Source organism: Lonchura striata, chromosome 20 (assembly GCF_050655825.1).
Source record: "Lonchura striata isolate lonStrDom1 chromosome 20, ASM5065582v1, whole genome shotgun sequence".
NCBI lineage: Eukaryota > Metazoa > Chordata > Aves > Passeriformes > Estrildidae > Lonchura > Lonchura striata.
Window position 1 is genome coordinate 13,746,685 of NC_140722.1, and position 6,047 is coordinate 13,752,731.

The 6,047-nt window shown below is 46.2% G+C and overlaps 1 long non-coding RNA gene across 1 annotated transcript; it reads right to left on the reverse strand.

The window, feature by feature from the left end:
* Positions 1–438: 438 nt before the first annotated feature.
* On the reverse strand, positions 439–5,202 carry LOC146765744 (uncharacterized). The gene is made up of 3 exons (XR_014949710.1): positions 3,204–5,202; positions 3,024–3,087; positions 439–2,332 (listed from the first exon to the last, which is right to left on the reverse strand). It is a non-coding gene; the product is annotated as an uncharacterized LOC146765744 (long non-coding RNA).
* Positions 5,203–6,047: the final 845 nt, after the last annotated feature.

A 6,047-nucleotide genomic window follows, 5' to 3' on the forward strand; every position in this document is an offset into this window, starting at 1 on the left:
ATAAAGGACTTGCTCCTTCTTGCTCTGCTCCCTGCTGCTGTTGTTTGGCTTCTCCTCCTGGGATCCCTTCCACGCCCTGCCCTCGTCTCACGGCTCCTCTGGGCTCTTTGCACATTTTCCCTTCCTTGCTCCAGCCTTCTGCAGGGCAGCTCGCTGGGGAATGCATTGCCATGCTTTTGCTGCCTCATGGAGACCTCTGGAGTTCCCAAACTCTTCTCCCCTCTCCCTGCCTCATGGAGACCTTTGGAGTTCTCAAACTCTTCTCCCCTCTCCCTGCCTCATGGAAATCTTTGGAGTTCCCAAACTTGTCTCCTCTCTCCCTGCCTCATGGAAACCTTTGGAGTTCCCAAACTCTTCTCCCCTCTCCCTGCCTCATGGAGACCTTTGGAGTTCTCAAACTCTTCTCCCCTCTCCCTGCCTCATGGAGACCTTTGGAGTTCCCAAACTTGTCTCCTCTCTCCCTGCCTCATGGAAACCTTTGGAGTTCTCAAACTCTTCTCCCCTCTCCCTGCCCCATGGAGACCTCTGGAGTTCCCAAACTTGTCTCCTCTCTCCCTGCCTCATGGAAACCTTTGGAGTTCTCAAACTCTTCTCCCCTCTCCCTGCCTCATGGAGACCTCTGGAATTCCCAAACTCTTCTCCCCTCTCCCTGAAGCTCCACAGACCTTTCTCAGGCCTTGGTGATCTCCAAACCCCCAGACACCAACACGGTTTGTGACTTGGAAATGGGGATGAAGTGGTTGTTTCTCCAGGATGGAGGGGATCACTTTGAGCAAAAGCCACACGAATTTGTCCCGTTTCAGTCGTGCCAGTGTGGTGAAGGAGGTGGCTGTGACATTCCCACAATATTTGGGATTTACTGTGGAGTGCAGGTCCTTGTGTCTGCCATTCTTGTACCAGCATTGCAGGGGGAATGGAGCTCGAAGTAAAAAAAAAAAAAATCCTTTTCTAAGGGTGTTTATCTTTTCCAAAAAAAAAGAGACATCTCCTAATTATTTATGTGGCAAATCCCCCACAGTGAGGATTTCTTTCATTATTTTGTAATCTGAGGGAAGGAAAGCAGACTTTCTCACCTTTCTGCCCTCATTCTTTCAAAATCCCTCGTGTTAATCAAAAAGCAACCTCACCATGAATTCCACTACAACTGGAAATACTCAGAATTTTTCAGTGCCATCACAAAAGTGCTGCTTTGGGTGTCAACTACATGTGGGCAAGGCATGGAAATGCCATGGCAGAAGGCTAAATGTGTAACTGCACATAAAGAAGAATGTAAATTATTGTTCTTCAGCAGAGTTTTTTTCTGTGAGAAGTGTGAAATGAGGATTAATTACCTCATGGGTAAAAAATTCACCAAGATTTTACATATTCATGGAGTTACAGAGTGGTTTGAGTTGAAAGGGACTTCAAAAATCATCATATTTCACCCCCCACCACAGGCAGGGGCACCTTCCTCTATCCCAGGTTGCTCCAAACTCTTCCAACCTGGCCTGGGACACTTCCAGGGATTCCTAAATGCTGCTGCTTTTAAAAATAAATAAATGTGCCTTCCACAGCTCTGCGTGGAAGGTGACAAAAGCTTCCAGATTTCTGTTCAAAGAGAAATATTCAGCCTGGGTCAGTAACTATTGCACAAACCCTTCCCTGCTCAGGCAGGGCAATATTGCTAAAAGAGACAAGAAATTGTAACATCCCAGTGAGTGATTCTAATTTCCAGAAAAAAAAAAGCAAAACCTGCCAAGTCCTGAGTAATTCCAAGCTGACTCTCAGAGCATCTTCTCCTGGACCTCGGTTTCTTGGTCTGCTTCACCATTTTCTCCCTGATTTTCCCCTGGAAGCTCCTCTCTAGAAGATGCAGTGCATGAAGCACTGCTTGCTCATCTAAATCAGATAATAAATGTTTCTTCACAAAGAAAGATGGCCCGATTTTTATTTTTTAAGCAATCTTTGCTTGAATTAAGTCAATAATCTTCTTCATTTTCTTGAACCACTGATTTAGAGGCTCCTTTAGTAGTGGAGTGTGGCAATGTTTATAACCCCACACAAGTCATGGCCAGCTGGAGGATTCCTGGGCTGGTGGAATTTGAGTTTTCATCCACTGCTACTGTCATCCTGGAGAGGAGTAATCATCCAGAATGGGACATAAGAAGAGGAGTTTGATGTTTAAAACCAGTATTTGAGTGAAAATAGAATAAAGGGGTTTTTTTGCTTTCATTTCACAGCAAAAGTGGATATCTTAGAGATCTCAGTTTTCAAAACCATTTCAGTTTCTCTTCCGGAGAATGGGAATTACTGTACTTTCCCATCCATATTTACAAAACTCGGAGATCCTCAGCTGGAAAGAGAATTAAAAGAATTAACACAGAATTAAAAGTATATAAACAAACATGAGCAAACCCTGCAATAACAACCAGAGTTTGCAAGTTGCAATCAATTTGCCTTCCCCACATTGTGAAATACCTTCCTGTGACACTCTCCCTGTTAATCTGCTCCTTTGGCATTTCAGCATTTTGTATTCATTTAGAAAACTCAGAGATTTCACAAAAATTTTAAAGCCAAATTAGCAAAAAAAGCTTTTCCCAACCAGGAGAAAGATCCGAGGCAAGGAGACAGGAATTGTGTGATATGTCCAGAGCAAACCTCCTGGAGTTACAGGCATTAAGAGTGAAAATCCACTCCCAACATAAAGCTGTTTCCCACTGAGGAGTTACTTTGGTGATATTTGCTTAATTTGAAGTGAACTACATGAAAATCATTCAGGTAATTTTCCATGAGCTCCAAGGTTTTGCTCTGGAAGTTCAGATGTTGTTTTTAATGAGCTTCCCAAGCACACCTCAGTCCCTTAAATCCATCCAGGGCAGGAGCTCTGAGTTGGATGGGATTTCCAACCTTTATTCAAATATGTCACAATTATTTAAAAAAAAAAAAAAAAGTATGATTAGAAATTGATTCAGCTCAGAAAACACCTCTAAAACTTGGACTAATTAAATATTTAGTGGTGAAAAATATGAGTCAGCTGTGTGTACCTGCACAGCAAATCTCCCACAGAAGCATCCCACTGGCACATGGTTGTTCAAGGAATATTCTCTCCTGACATCCAAGGGAGCAGAAATCAAACCAAGAGAAAAAGAGAAGCACAGAAAAATCAGCTCTTTAGTTTTGATCTTCAGCTATTTTGTGGAGTTTGGCCCCAAAATCCTCCTTACCATAGTGGAGAAGTGAAGAGGGATTTTCATTTTCCACTCCCATCTGTCATTTGCTGTTATATTAGAAAATATTGGGAAGCCTTGTGGATGGACATCTGTGGGATGGTGGTGATACCTTCACAGTTGAGGCGCCTCAGAGGAGGGAAAAACCCAAAATTCAGCTCAAGGAGACTGAACTGGTCCAGCTTTTCTCTTGGAACTGCTGCCTGGTGCAGGCTGAGCTAGAGCAGAGCTGGACAGAGCTAAAAAATAAAGCAGGGATTTATTCAAAGGATCTCCTGCATGGATCCACCGTGGGCAGCACCAGAGCCCAGCCAGGGCTGCACCCAAATGAACCAAAATGGCACAAAATGAACCCAAGATGAACCAAAATGGTCCCGAAATGAACCCAAATGAACCAAAATGGCACAAAATGAACCCAAATGACCCAAAATGGTCCCAAAATGCACGAGCGCTCCCGGGGCTCTCCCTGGGATCAGTTCTGCTCCATTGGCACCTTGGAGTTCATTGTCCCATTCCAGCTCCAGCCCAGGCAGTCCCATCCTGCTTGTTTTTCTCTCTCCAGCCCACGGTGTTTGTGCTCCTGGGCTGAGGTTTGGATCATTTGTCCTTGGTGCCCAGCTGGAGCAGGAATTGTTTTGTCTCTGCTCTGTGCACAGAGCTCAGCATCCCTCATGTGAATCCCACACCCACAGACTAAAGCAGCACAGAATGTGAAAAATATAAAGCCAAAACCTGAGGCATCAAATAACTCTTGATATTTTTTAAAGGTCACAGATGAAAATTAAAGCTTGGGTTTGAGATCTCTTAAAAAGGAGGGAAGGAGGGGAGGCTGCAAACAGCCTTGGACTTGCACTTGGGCAGGAGCTGAGGAATCATTTTCTGTCCCAGCTCCCAGCACTCCAACTTCCCTGCCAGGGACTCACGACTCGGCCACGGGAGTTAAACACAACCTTTTCCATCCTGTCATTTAAAAACAGCTTCAGAAAGAGAGGATTTCACATTAACAGGGTGGTTTCCTCCCCGTAGCTGTGAAGAACATGGAAAGATTGACCTGTGCCCAGTTTAGTCTTGACTTGCCTGTTCCAAACTCTTCAAAGACATCGTTTCACAGGCACGAAGCTGTGACCCTTCAAATGAGTTCATTCTCATTCCTTAAATAGGCAGCGTGCACAAATTGTCTTGTCTTGTTTCTCAAAACTCATCAATGAATGGAGCCTGAGCTGCTTGCAAGGACAGGGAGATGTGTTTCAGTAGCACTTTGTTTTTTTTTGCTTGTGATTCAAAGCAAACAAATCACAAAATTTCACCTTGTGGTGTTTCCCATCCAAAAAAAAAAAAAAAAAAAAAAAAAAAAAAAAAAATACAAACCTTTGAACCAACTTTAACTTTAACTTAAAGCCTGCCTGGGAAGTTCTCTGACCTTGTGGCCCACAGAGGATGAACCCATTGCAGAAAATCACTTGGGAAGGACGTACAAAACTCCCAGAAAAATTCTGCAGTGTGCATTTTCTTTTCTTTTGTACATTTTCTCTCTGCTGATCACTGCTGCCTTGGTATTTTTGTTGTTATTAATTTGACTTTGAGACATGTGCCTCCATGTTTCAAATCCATCTTTGGATCATGCTCTGTCCAACACACCCAGAGTGTCTGCACACTCTGCTCCTGTCAAAGCCTCCCATGAAGGGGATTGGAGCTGAGTCACAAAGAAAGAAGAGAAAAGGTGACGTGGGGTGCAAGAAAATCAAATCCCCATTGCAGCCAAGCTGTCTTTCCTGGAAATCCTCTGGATTACAGGTAGCTCTGACTTGCAGCAGGATCCAACTTTTCTCTTCTCTTCTCTTCTCTTCTCTTCTCTTCTCTTCTCTTCTCTTCTCTTCTCTTCTCTTCTCTTCTCTTCTCTTCTCTTCTCTTCTCTTCTCTTCTCTTCTCTTCTCTTCTCTTCTCTTCCCTTCCCTTTCCCCTTCCCCTTCCCCTTCCCCTTCCCCTTCCCCTTCCCCTTCCCCTTCCCCTTCCCCTTCCCCTTCCATCCTTTACCTGTTCTTGCTCCTCTCAGCCTCAAACTTTTCAAGCATTTCTGGGCAGTTTCTGATTAAAAGACTGAGGTTCACTCGTTTTTGTCAGGATTTAATGGCTAACAGCACTCACATTGATGGGAATTTTGCCTTCCCCGATGATGCACACATGATCTTTTCATGTTACTCAACCAGAGAGGGCAAAGGCAGTTCACACCCCACAACTTCTTGTTCCTCAGCTCCCTGCGCTTTCTTATTCCGTCTTTTTAAAGGGCAAATAAATGCTGCGGGAAAACGGAATTACTCTGCCACCTGCGCTCTGCAGGATGAACACCACCACCACAGCGCTCCTCGCTCATGCGGGTGCTCGGACAAAACCACTAATTTAAATAAATAAATAAATAAAATAGAGAGAGCGAAAGAGAGCTACGAGTCCGCTCGCACGAACACCAGGCAAGGAGCGGAGCCGCTGCCTGCGGCGTGGCCACTGCTGTGTTCCCTCCTCCCGGGGACCGATCCCCGCATCCCGGATCCCAGCGGGTCCGATCCCCGCATCCCGGATCCCGGCGGGTCCGATCCCCGCATCCCGCATTCCGGCGGGTCCCACCCGCGCATCCCCGGGTCCCAGTGGGTCCGATCCCCGCATCCCGGATCCCGGCGGGTCCGATCCCTGGATTCCCGGATCCCGGCGGGTCCCACCCGTGGATCCCCGGATCCCAGCGGGTCCGATCCCCGGATCCCGGCGGGTCCCACCCGCGCATCCCCGGGTCCCAGCGGGTCCGATCCCCGCATCCCGGATCCCAGCGGGTCCAATCCCCGGATCCCCGGA